Source organism: Rhinoraja longicauda, chromosome 39 (genome assembly GCF_053455715.1).
Source record: "Rhinoraja longicauda isolate Sanriku21f chromosome 39, sRhiLon1.1, whole genome shotgun sequence".
Lineage (NCBI taxonomy): Eukaryota > Metazoa > Chordata > Chondrichthyes > Rajiformes > Arhynchobatidae > Rhinoraja > Rhinoraja longicauda.
In genome coordinates this window covers 4,127,033-4,140,871 of record NC_135991.1, presented here as the reverse complement: position 1 = coordinate 4,140,871, position 13,839 = coordinate 4,127,033, and positions in this window count along the sequence as shown.

The window sequence follows — 13,839 nt, the reverse complement described above, 5'->3', positions numbered from 1 at the left end:
CCCCTCCTCCCCAACTCCCACCCCCTCCCTCCCCTCCCCACCTCCCTCACCCATCCCCCCCTAACTCCCCCACCCCTCCCTCCTTCCCTCCATCCCTCCCCCCTCCCTCCACCCTTCAATCCCTCTCCCCTCCCCCTCCTTCAACCCTCCCTCCCCCCCTTCCGGTTACAATGGAAACCCTACGGGGACGGGACAAAGGGGGAAAGAGGGGTACTGGGAAAAGGGGTTCCCCCTCCCTCCCCCCTTCCCGCCTCCCCTCCCCCCTCCCTCCCCCTCCCCTCCTCCCTCCACACCTCCCTCCTCCCTCCCTCCCCCTCCCTCCCCGCCTCCCGGTTACAATGGAAACCCTACGAGGACGGGCCCAACGGGGAAAGAGGGCTACTTTGTTGCGAGCTCTTTACAGAGGTTTAAATTTACATTTTTTATTTCTAACCTTTTTTTTCAAGGTCTTCAGCTTGTGTGAGATGGGTGCAACATTGTTGCGAAGCGCAATTATATATCGCAGTGAGAAGCATTTAGTAACCGCGAATGTTTCAAAAAAAGCACTAATTGTCTTAAAGCAGTGTTTTTTGTTATTGCAAGTCACTTAACATACACAGATCAGCATGGGGCCCCTATGCTCGTGGGCCACCGGGGCAAGTCTTGCGAACACAGCACTTGGAGTGTGTCTGGGGGGGAGAGAGAGAATGGGGGGGGGGGTCTGAGAATGGGGACTGGGGAGGGGGACAACAGGGGTCGTTGCGGAGGGGGCTTGGTGGTGGGGAAAGAGGGGTACTGGGAAAAGGGGAGGTCCCCCTTCCCCCTCAACACCTTCATCCCCCCTCCTTCCCACCTCCATCCCCACTCCCTCCCCCCCACATCCCCCTCCCTCCCCAACTCCCTCCCCCCTCTCTCCCCACCACCCTCACCCCTCCCCCCTAACTCCTACCCCCTCCCTCCTTCCCTCCATCTCCCCCAATCCCTCCCCCTCCCTCCACCCTTCAAACCCTCTCCCCCTCCCCCCTCCTTCCACCCTCCCTCGCCCCCTCCCGGTTACAATGGAAACCCTACGAGGACGGGCCAAACGGGGAAAGAGGGATACTGGGAAAAGGGGAGGTCCCCCTCCCTCCCCCTCCCCCCTACCCCCCCTCCCTCCCCCCTCCTCCCTCCTCTCCCCCTCCCTCCCCCTCCCCTCCTCCCTCCACACCTGCCTCCTCCCTCCCTCCCCCTTCCCTCCCTCCCGTCCTCCCGGTTACAATGGAAACCCTACGAGGACGGGCCCAACGGGGAAAGAGGGGTACTGGGAAAAGGGGAGGTCCCCCTCCCTCCCCCTTCCTCCCTCCCCTCCCCCCTTCCTCCCGCCTCCATCCTCCTCCCCCCTCCCTCCCCCATTCCCCCCTCCCCTCCCCCCCTACCTCCCCCTCCCCTCCTCCCTCCACACCTCCCTCCTCCCTCCCTCCCCCTTCCCTCCCTCCCGTCCTCCCGGTTACAATGGAAACCCTACGAGGACGGGCCCAACGGGGAAAGAGGGGTACTGGGAAAAGGGGTGGTCCCCCTCCCTCCCCCCTTCCCCCCTCCCCTCCCCCCTTCCTCCACCCTCCCTCCCCCTCCCCACTCCCTCCCCCTCCCTCCCCCTTCCCCCCTCCCCCCTCCCCTCCCCCCTACCTCCCCTCCCCTCCTCCCTCCACTCCTCCCTCCCTCCCCCTTCCCTCCCTCCCCTCCTACCGGTTACAATGGAAACCCTACGAGGACGGGCCCAACGGGGAAAGAGTGTATTGGGAAAAGGGGAGGTCCCCCTCCCTCCTTCCCCCCTCCCTCCCCCTCCCCCCCTACCCCCTCCCTCCCCTCTCCCCTCCCCCCTTCCCCCCTCCCTTCTCCCCTCCCCTCCCCTCCCCTCCCTCCCCCTCCCCTCCACACCTCCCTCCTCCTTCCCCCTTCCCTCCCCCCACTACCCTCCCGGTTACAATGGAAACCCTACGAGGACGGGCCCAACGGGCACACTTGTGCTAGTCTATATACTGCTAAAACTCAGATCTTGTAGGTTTGTATATATATTCCACTGATGTCGGCTGAATACGGCAATTCCGGCAAAACGGTGAATCGTAGCGCCACGAGTTTTGTACCGCCTTAATCACCATGCGGTTCGCTGCTGGAAAATGATATTGTTATTTAATTCGGACGCATATTTGTTAAGTTACAGAGGTTTAAAAGTGCTGCCCCCCCTCATTTATCGAAGTTTTGACAGAAGGGGGGCGCTGCGGTGCGGCAGTGCTCAGTACGTATGCGCGGAATCTCCTCACTCTGTACTCAGCACGCATGCGCGGCATCTCCTCACTCGCACCAAAACAATGGACGCCGTTAGCGGCGCCAGCCCGCGATCACCGGCTCACCTCTCCTCTCTCCCCTTGCTTCTCTCCTCTCTCCCACACCCGGGAGAACATCTCCCCGCTATCCCCCCCCCCCCCCGGGCCTTTGAATGATGCGATCTCCCGAAGCCCCCCCCCCCACCGGACTTTTCACTGATCCGATCACCCGCACCCCCCCCCCGGGCCTTTAACTGATGCTCAGAGTGTGTCTGGGGAAGAGAAAATGGGGGGGGGGGCTGAGAATGGGGAATGGGACAACAGGGGTAGTGCGGAGGGGAATTGGTGGTGGGGGAAAGAGGGGTACTGGGAAAAGGGGAGGTCCATATCCCTCCCCTCTCCCCCATCCCTCCCTCCCCCCTCTCTCCCCCCCTCCCTCCCTCCACAAATACCACCCCATCTCTCATCACCCTCCCCCCCTCCCTCCACCTTCCATCCTCAACACATCCCTCCCTCCACCACTCCCTCCCCCTCGATCACTCCACACCTCCCTCCCCCAAACCTCCCTCTCCCTCCCTTCCCCCCTTCACTCCCTCACCCCCTCCCGGATACAATGGAAACCCTAAGAGGACGGGCCAAAGGGGAGAGTGTGGGGAGAGTAAGAGTGGGGATGGGGGACGAGAGAATGGGGGAGTGGGGAATGGGCCCAACGGGCCCACTTTGTCTAGTATACTACTAAAACTCAGATCTTGTATGTATGTATATATATTTCACTGATGTCGGCTGAATACGGCAAATTCGGCAAAACGGTGAACCGTAGCGACACGAGTTTTGTACCGCCTTAATCACCACGCGGTGCGCTGCTGGAAAATGATATTTTTATTTAATTCGGTCGCATATGTTTTAAGTTACAGAGGTTGTAAAGCGCTGCCCCCCCTGATTTATCGAAGTTTTGACAGAAGGGGGGCGCTGCGGTGCGGATTAATCTTCATTGTGATGTCACAATGCCCCTGTGAGATGAACTCGAGCTGACCCCCCTTCCCCCCCCCCCCCCGCGGTATTCAGCGTGTGACGTCACAATGGACAAGCAGCTGCTATTGGGTGTCTGCTCTTTACAGAGGTTTTAAATTTACATTTTTTATTGCAAGTTTGGGGGAGAGAGAGAATGGGGGGGTCTGAGAATGGGGACTGGGGAGGGGGATAACAGGGGTCGTTGCGGAGGGGGCTTGGTTGTGGGGGAAAGAGGGGTACTGGGAAAAGGGGAGGTCCCCCTTCCCCCCTCAACCCCTTCCCTCCCCCCTTCCTGCCTCCCCTCCCCCCACTTCCCCCACCCTCCCTCCCCCTCCCCTCCTCCCTCCACACCTCCCTCCTCAATATCACTCCTAATTGTTTCTAAATTTAAACATGATATCGTTTCAGAATACCAATGGGGTGTGGTAGGAGGAATACCAATGGAGTGTGGTAGGAGGATTAGAGTCTTTCCATTTAAATAAAATAGATCTTCTGGCAATGAATGTAGTAAGAGCATCAACCGATGGGCTGAAAGGGACAGATGAATAGAATCTAATATTGGTTGCCCAAAAATTGCAGTGATATGATGAGGTTGTAAATCAATACCTAAAACTACAGAAATAGTATCAGGAGTTTATTTCCAATACTTTTCCAAAGGTGGGCAAGCCCAAAACATATGAGAGCGAGGCCACCTCCGAATTACATCTACAACAAGTAGGATTTATATGACCATAAAAACGCTCTGACTTATCTTTTGATAAGTGCTCTGTGAACCACCTTAAATTGTATCAGAGCGTGTCTTCTACACATTGAAGAGGTATTGACTAATTGAAGAATCCTCTCCCATTTCTCTATAGGTAAAGAAATTTGATGTTCGCTTTCCCAATCATTCTTAATTTTATCAGATGGATCTACTTGTAATTTCAAAATCAACCCACAGATAGTCGATATTAAATCTTTCCGATAAGAATTCAAGTGTACATTTTTTTCTGTATTTTCAGTTTGATGTGAGAAAGGAAAAGGGGGTAAAGTAGCCTTCAAACTATGAATAATTTGCAATTACCTATAAAAATGTGAATTAGGCAAATTATATTTATTGGACAGTTGTTCAAAAGACATAATACAATCGTCCAAAAACAAATCACAAAAAGATACCAATCCCTTCCTCTTCCATAGCAGAAAGGCTTGATCAATACTGGAGGGTTGAAAGAAAAACATAGATATGTTAAGACTCGATAAGATAAAATGATTAAATCCTAAAAACTTACGAAATTGAAACCATATTCGCAATATGTGTCTTATTATTGGGTTAATCGTATATTTATTCAATCTCGTTATTGTAAAAGGTAACGAGGCCCCTAGGATAGAAACCAATGATAACCCCGGCATGGATTCACGTTCAAGATTTATCCATCCCTGGACATTGGGTATCCTCTAAATCTTTTGTCCCAAACGTTACGTAACGTGCATTAACTGCCCAATAATAAAATCTAAGGCTCGGCAATGCCAAACCAACATCTTTTTAAAATTTCTGTAAGTACTTTTTACTTAGTCTGGGATTTTTATTGTGCCGTGTATATGAAGAAAATTTTGAATCAATAATATCAAAAAAAAGATTTAGAAATAAAAATAGGTATCATCTGAAATAAATATATCAATTTAGGTAGAATAATAATTTTAATAGCACTGATTCGGCCGATTAGGGATAAGGACATTGATGACCATTTAGTAAACTGTTGTCTGACATGGTCATCAAGGTCGTAAAATTGGCTTTAAATAGGTCCTTGTGTTTCTTCACAAAATGCTGGAGTAACTCAGCAGTCAGGCAGCATCTCAGGAAAGAAGGAATAGGTGACGTTTCGGATCGAGATCCTTCATCAGTCAGAAGGGTTTCGCCCCGAAACGTCACCCATTCCTTCCCACCTGAGATGCTGCCTGACTTGCTGAGTTACTCCAGCATTTTGTGAATAAATACCTTCGATTTGTACCAGCATCTGCAGTTATTTTCTTACACTCCTTGTGTTTCTTGGTAATCTTAATACCGAAATAAGTAAAACAGTCAGTAGTCAATCTAAATGGAAACTGTCCATAATTCGAAATTTATTTGTTTAATGGAAAAGCTCACTCTTACTAAGATTTAATTTATAACCAGAAAAACGACTAACTTGATTAAGTAAAGCTATTATTGCAGGAATAGAGTTCTCTGGTTCCTGGGTACGCACATCGCAGAGGATCTTACCTGGTCTACCAACACCATCACCACAGTAAAGAAGGCACAGCAGAGACTCCACTTCCTGAGGATCCTCAGGAAAACCAACCTGCAGGAGAAGCTCATGTTGTCCTTCTATCGCTGCTCCATCGAGAGTGTGCTGGCATACTGTATAACCACATGGTATGCCAGCTGCTCAGAAAAGGACAGGAAGGCCCTTCAGAGGGTCATCACGACGGCCCAGAAGATCATCGGCTGCTCACTGCCCTCCCTGGAGCACCTGTTCAGACTACGCTGCCTCAGTAGAGCAGGCAAAATAATAAAAGATCCATCCCACCCCGGCCACCGTCTGTTTGTTCATCTGCCCTCTGGTCGACGTTTCAGGTCGATCAAATCCCGAACAAACAGACTTAAGAACAGTTTTTACCCCAGGGCCATACGAGAACTGAACACTACCTTTGCACTAGGCAACACCGTTAAAAAATCTTGTACTTAATATAATTGTATTTAATTGTATTTATGTATTTATTTGTTTTTGCATTTATTGCATATATGTTTGTACGCACCGTCAGGATTGGCTATTTTTTAATTTCGTTGTACTCGTTGCAATGACAATAAATGATTATTATTATTATTATTATTATTATTAGTATAATAACAGATCATCTGCGTAGAGAGATAGCTTATATGTCTTATTCCCACGGACAATGCCAAAAATATTGGGGGATTCCCTAAGAGCAATAGCCAAAGGTTCCAAAGCAATATCAAACAATAAAGGGCTTAAAGGACAGCCCTGTCTACTACCTCGAAAGAGCCTAAAGAAAGGGGATCTCTGATTATTGGTGAGTACAGAAGCCTGAGGTATATGATATATCAGCTTGTTCCAAGAGATAAATTTAGGACCAATCTTAATTTTTTCAAGTGTATTGAATAAGTATTCGCATTCCGCTCTGTTAAATGCCTTCTCAGCATCAAGTGAAATGACTCATTCTGGAATTTTATTTGAAGCAGTGTATACAATATTCAATAATAGCCTAAAGTTAAAGTATGAATAACGATTTTTAATAAAACCTGTCTGATCTTCAGAAATAATTTGCGGTAAAATGTTTTCCAATCTAATAGCTAATATTTTAGAAATAATTTTAGAATCTACATTTAACAATGATATAGGTCTATATGATGCCATTCAGTAGGATCTTTATCTTTTTTAAGAATTAAAGAGACAGATGCTTCATAAAAGGATTGTGGTAATTTATTCATTAAAAGGGCTTCTTTAAAAACTTTACATAGCCAGGGGGACAGTAAACTTGAAAAATATTTAAAGAATTCCACTATATACCCGTCTAAACTGGGAGCTTTACCAGAGTTCATCGAGAAGATTGCTTTGTGTATTTCTTCCTCCGTGATGGGTTCATCTAACAACAAAGACGTATTATGTGATAAATTTGGATTTGGCAAATTCAATTTCTTTAAAAACTCATGCAATATATTGCCATCAGTGGGAACTTCTTATTGATATAGCAAGGTATAATATTCTTGAAAGGATTTATTAATTTCATCATGATCTACTGTCAGACTACCATCTCGGTTACTAACTTTAATAATCTGACGTTTGGCTGAAACAGCTTTCAACTGATTGGAAAGTAATTTGCCAGATTTATCACCATGTATATAAAATTGACTTTTGTTTTTAAGTAGTTGATTCTCAATCGGTGATAATAATAACAAATCATGTCTCATTTGAAGTTCAACTCTATTCTTATAAAGCTCTAAACTAGGAGCTTTGAATATATTTTATCAATTTCTTTAATCTCCTCAGCCAATATACGTATTTCATTTTTTTTTTTTTTTAAATCCCGCGGACTATGAAATAATTTGTCCACGAATATATGCCTTAAAAGCATCCCAGACTACCCCATTGGATATTTCTTCAGTAGAGATTGTTGAAAAGAAAAAGGCAATCTGTTCTTTAATAAAGTTAACAAAATTCAAATCTAGAAGCAAAGTAGTGTTAAATCGCCATTGTTTAGCACTAGAATTTAAATCAGATAGTTTAATTGATAGTTTGAATGGTGCATGATCGGAGATGGCAATTGCATCATACTCACACGCAGTAACCGATGAGACTAACCGGGAGTATGATAAAGTAGTCAATCCTGGAGTAACTATGATATACATGAGAGAAAAAAGAAGATTCTTTATCATTTGAGTGTAAGAATCTCCAAACTTCTAATATTCCAGAATCAAGTAAAAAAGAATGAATAAAACTAGCGGATTTAATTGGGAGTGCTTGATTAAATACAGATCTATCAACAGTTAAAATCTCCACCCATTATCAAAATATATTCGTTTAGATTAGGAAAGGATGCAACTAACTGTTTAAAAAACTCAGCGCAATCAATATTAGGTGCATAAACATTCACCATAACAACTTTTTGGTTATGAAGTAAACCAGTAATCATCAAAACTCTACCATATGGATCAGAAATTGTTTCATAATGAACAAACGAAATTAATTGAGAAGTCAATAAAAATAGAAACTCTTTTCACTTTTGCCTGTGAATTTGAATGGAACTGCTGTCCTCTCCAAAACTTAAAAAAACGTCGATTATCTTCCTTCCTCACATGTGTTTCCTGAACAAAGATAATCTGAGCATTTAGTCTACGAAAACCTTTAATTTCCCCCCCTCCTAATAGGATGGTTCAAACCATTAGCATTCCATGAGATAAGATTAATAACTTTATCCATACTGCTTGTAAAATCATATGGAATGTAAAGGGTTAGCTTCGGAGACCACAGTAATTTATGAGACCGGAAGGCAAATAATCTAATGCGGAATCGGAAATTTACGACATTTCAAACATTTTTGTAGTTCTAATACAGCCCAGAAAGAAAAAAACTAAACTAAAAGCAAAAGTCCCTCCCCCCACCCACGCAAAGCCTGAAACTGACCAAGAGGCTGTCAGCACGCTACCTAACCACTCCCCTAACCCCGTCACTCCAGCAACAGCTCCATAAGTAGAGGAAAGGTATATTTACCACTCAATAGTCAAAACAAATTAATATTGTGGTTAGAAAATACATGCAAACTGTGAAGAACAAGGACAACTCAGTATTGTTTTCGGAAAAGAAAACCTTTCGAAAGTCATTTTGAAAAAGAAAAATCTTACAAAATAAAATCTAAAAAGGTCATAATGCTATTTCTAAAAATCAGTTACCGAAATAAATTCTCTTTTATTCTGAAAAACCCAAAAGCGGGTCATTAAAAATTAAAAACAATATCTTAGAAATCTTAAAGGTTAAAAAATGCTACCGTTATATCAATATTCCGAAAAATAACAATACCTTAAGAAACCTAAAAGTTAAGGTATGATACCATCATGTTAATGTTCCGAAAAATAATAAAAAATAACTCATTAGGTTAAATTCTTAATTATTTACGAAGTTAAACAATTAGAAAAAGGATAACTATAACAGTAAGAGAAAGAAGAAACTAAAATATAAAATCGTAATAAACATCCAAGAATGAAAAAGCATTATGTTGTCAAATTACAAATAAGAGATCTCGGAATGTAACTCAAATCGGCTCTAATCAGCTCCTCGTCGCAGCTCGGGGGTGTGGTGGGTAGGGGGAGGTGGGGGGGGGGGGGTCACAGTGAACTCTGTCCACCCCCACTCACAGCGACGCTGGGAGCAATGTATAAACTAATCAATAAACTATAAATTCAGTCAAACCAATATAAAGTTTATGCAGGGTCTTGATATTCCTCCAGAAAGCAGGAAGCATCTTGCGGGTTGTTGAAGAACTGAATAGTACCATCAGGGAGTTGTATTCGCAATCTGGCTGGATAGGTCAGGGAAGGGCGTAGATGCTTCTTAAATAACTCAGACATTACCTTATACAAAGGCAGTCTTAGTCTCACGTTCGCGGCTGTAGTAAGGTAAAATACGAAACTTGCAAACTTGGAATTCGATCATGCCCAATCTTCTTGGTGATCGGAGGGTATTTTCCTTCATCTGCAAAAAGTGGAACCAAACAATCAAATGTCTCGGTTTGTCTCCGAGACCGGGCTTTTTCCCGACCCGTTGCGCACTATCCAAAATCGGCAGATCTCCAAACTGCTCGGCGCCGAAAATCTCCTTTAAAATTCTAGACACATATTTAACAGCATCATCACCTTCCCGACCTTCAGGCAGACCAGCAATTCGCAGATTCTGCCGACGACTGCTATTTTCCAGATCCATATTTTTAATCTTGTAATGTTCGAGCGCTCGGGAATTCTCGGTCATTTTCCTTTCCAATGCAGCAATCTTCGCATCTCTTTCCTGATCCAAGGTTAACAAATTAGCTATTTGTTCTGTTCGCGAGACTCGGCTTGTAACACACTCAGCTTGTTTTCAACTTCTTTCAGCTTCTTTCCAACTTCTTTCATCAATGCTTCCAAGCCGCAGAATCTTTTATCCAGTTTATCACTCCGTTTCGCTATTGCTTCTAAAGTACTGGGATCAGACGCCATGCCTTCACCACGATCTTTTTTTTGAGAAACTTGTCTACCTCTTGTCTCCATCCTTTGTAAGGTTAAAATGTATAAAATGTATAAAAGTGTTATAAAAGTGTTCTTAACACTTTTAAACAAAGTTATTCCGTGTCTTGGAATCAAGTAATATTGAAAGAGTAGTAAAAAAAGGGTTAAAAGCTAAGGGAGCGAGCAATATACAACCTTACTACATGCTGCCACTAGACAGAGTCCGGCAACAAATTTGAAGGCAGTCCAAACATCTTAAATTCTGAACAAGTAAATTTGTGTTCGCCTAAATCCACAATTCCCAATCACATTTCGTGTGACCATTTCTAGACGTCTATAAGCTGATGGGAGATGAAATAGCATCTCAGAATCTATCCTTCAATCACTCGCAAAAAAACCCTATTTGCTCTCTTTGGCCCCAGCATCATCCTACCTTCTCATCCCCAGAAAGTATTACCCCATTGAGTCCTATATCCGTTGTACTAAAACAACCCGTTTCAGTGAATCCGAGAAGCTCGAAATTTCAGTATCTCGTTTCTATGATCTGTGTCTGCGCTTGCAGACACAACTTGAGTTTTGCTGACTGGCCAGATGGTCATTGCGAATACGAAGATGTATCAGGCAGTGTGTGCTTGAGGTGAGGGCTTGTAGTGATGTAACTGTTGCACCAGGTACGGAGGAAGAGGCGACGTTGGTCTGGAAAAGGTAAAGGTGCAAGGTATTTGTGCAATAGGATTTCGATAAGGAGGACGTATAACAGGATCAGGACAAGGAGAAGGTCCTCTGAGGATTGGGCATCGTGAAGCTGTAGTGGAAAGTGCGCCGGATGAAATTGCGGTGGGGATTGAGCAGCGTGAAGGCGAAATGAGGACTACGCCGCATGAAGATGCAGTGGGGACTAGGGAGAGTGAAGGCACAGTAGGATCCTGTCAGGCTGAACGTGTAGTGGCTGAAATTCAAAGTTGGCCGGTTGAAACTTGCAGTAGATACGACACTGGGAATAGGTGGGTTGATTGCATGTCGAAGGTAAGTTCATATGCTCACAAGTGATAGGAGCAGAATTAGTCTACTCCGCCATTCAATCATGGCTGATCTATCTCTCCCTAATCCCACTCTGCTGCATGCTCCCCATAACCACACACAACCAGACTAATCAAGAATCCACTGTATCCACTGTGTTGGTCGAATGACGGAAAGAAGTGGGCTGAGCTGTGGGAAGATACTGAATATTGTCGTCGGTAAGTGCCAGTTCAGTGATTGATTCGTGAAGACCATATCTGGCAAGTGTAGTGGGATTTTCAATGACCAATTCAGCTTGATCGCTGAACATGTTAGAATCTAACATATCACTGCGAAGAACGGCAATGGTGTTATAAATGAGAAGCAACCGAATGACCTTCACCGTTTATTCAAGGTGACGTTCATCTGCGGCATTTAACAGTGGTGCTCGGATGATGATATTAACCTTGAAAAAGGCTTTATCTACTGTGCATCGGTCGTTTCACGTTTCAGTCATAACCCATGGATAGGCTGGAATAACACACGATTGTCAGGCTGCATGCTTATCTGGACAATGATTTAAATGTATTTTGTGGATTCCCGATCTACTCTAGTTCGAGACCATCACGGAGTTTGCTTAAAGAGTGAAGGTCATGTCTTCCTAGAAATACCTTGATGAACACAACAGTGGAAACCAGAGCACAGAAACCAATATTCCGTTCCTTGAAGCAGAGCACCACCAGGCAAATAACCAGACGGAATTTATTTATTGAGTACGAAACGTTTCAACAGCGCCCATATACATAAACTGGTCAACAATATGAAAGTCTAGCAGGTGGCGAGAGCAGACACGTAACCATTTTCCAAAGGTCAGTTTTATGGTCTGATTTACATTTCCTGAAATGGATGGAACGTCCTTCAACAGCAAGCTAATTTCGAGGTAATGGATGACGTTTCGGGTCGAGACCCTTTTTCAGTCTGAAGAAGGGTCTCGACCCGAAACGTCACCCATTCCTTCTCCCCAGATATGCTGCCTGTCCCGCTGAGTTACTCCAGCATTTTGTGCTTACCTTCGATTTAAACCAGCATCTGCAGTTATTTCCTTCACAAGATAATTTTGAGTCAGTGTCGAAAAAGGCGGGAAATCGAGGAATTCATTCCCGTCTTAATTTAGTGGTTGCCTCACAGACTATATCGGCGCCGTGTAATCCTGCTCTCCTCACATTGCTCGAACTTACCGAATAAAATCGAAAAGTCACTGCTGACACGGCACCAGCATTCGTTCACACATTCACATTTGCAAAAAAATCTTTGCCTGAGATCATAGTTTATATTGTGATTGGGATGTTAACTCGAATGCAACGTTAGGATTGAGTAAATACTGTATCACAGTGTAAAGCAAGAGTGCAGCAAAACCATCAGAGTCTAAACAGAAGTGATGGAGGTACTCTTGTTAAATCAAATTCTTTACCTTCAGTCTGAATAATCACACGTGATACTGGATTAGCACATCAGATTTATTCCACCATGGGGTTCTTCCCGAGAAGATCTCCAGACACAACACTAGTGTCTGAAGAGACCTCAACTCAGGGCAGGGGAAGAACAACTTCTCCACGATTGTTTACTTTTTTATACAGAAAAAGAGAGGTGTGACAAAAAGAAATCAAGGACCAATTACACATCTAATACAATGACCAATTACACATCTAATACAATTTCCATGGTTACAGAGAAGACAAAATCATTGATACAGGTCACATGCTCAAAAACCAAACCATTAATATAAGTCACATGTATTTAGAGAAACGCATCAATTTACCTAGCGTGGATTCAAACTTTTCCTACTTTCACACGCACCCAAATAAGGAGTTGCTAATAAGAAAGAAACTTTCTTATCTCTATAGACGAGCAATCTCGCAGCTGCATGACCTTGCTTTACTGTTTCAATACACAGTACTCGCAGTCAGACAGAGTGGGAGAGGACAATAGCCCATCTCTTCTGTACACTCCTTATCACTCGTAAAGGGACAAACACATTCTGTTCCCAAGGATAACATTTCTGCCACAAGCATCCATCTTACAGCTTTCCACTAAAATAAGCATCCATTTTATATTAGCTAAAACAACAAAAGAAACCATCTTTACTACAACAAAATATAATATCTCTAATTGACTATACCAGCTAATAGCATAGATTCTCATTCCCTCCTTTTATCATTCTATGATAACTATCAAAGCTTAAAACAATAAATCACCTTAAACACTTCAAGAGTAAAACAACGCCTTCATATTACCTCCGGTGGATAGAAAACAAACTAAGTACAACCAACCCTCTAAATATAATCAAATCAAACTTCTAATCAAATCAAACTTCTAAATATAATCAAATCAAACTTCTAATCAAATCAAACTTCTAAATATAATCAAATCAAACTTCAAAATATAATCAAATCAAACTTCAAACTTCAACTTCTAATCAAATCGAACTTCAACTTCTAATCAAATCAAACTTCAAACTTCTAATCAAATCAACTTCAAACTTCAACTTCTAATCAAATCAAACTTCAAACTTCAACTTCTAATCAAATCAAACTTCAACTTCTAATCAAATCAAACTTCAAACTTCAACTTCTAATCAAATCAAACTTCAACTTCTAATCAAATCGAACTTCAACTTCTAATCAAATCAAACTTCAACTTCTAATCAAATCAAACTTCAAACTTCTAATCAAATCAACTTCAAACTTTAACTTCTAATCAAATCAAACTTCAAACTTCAACTTCTAATCAAATCAAACTTCAAACTTCAAC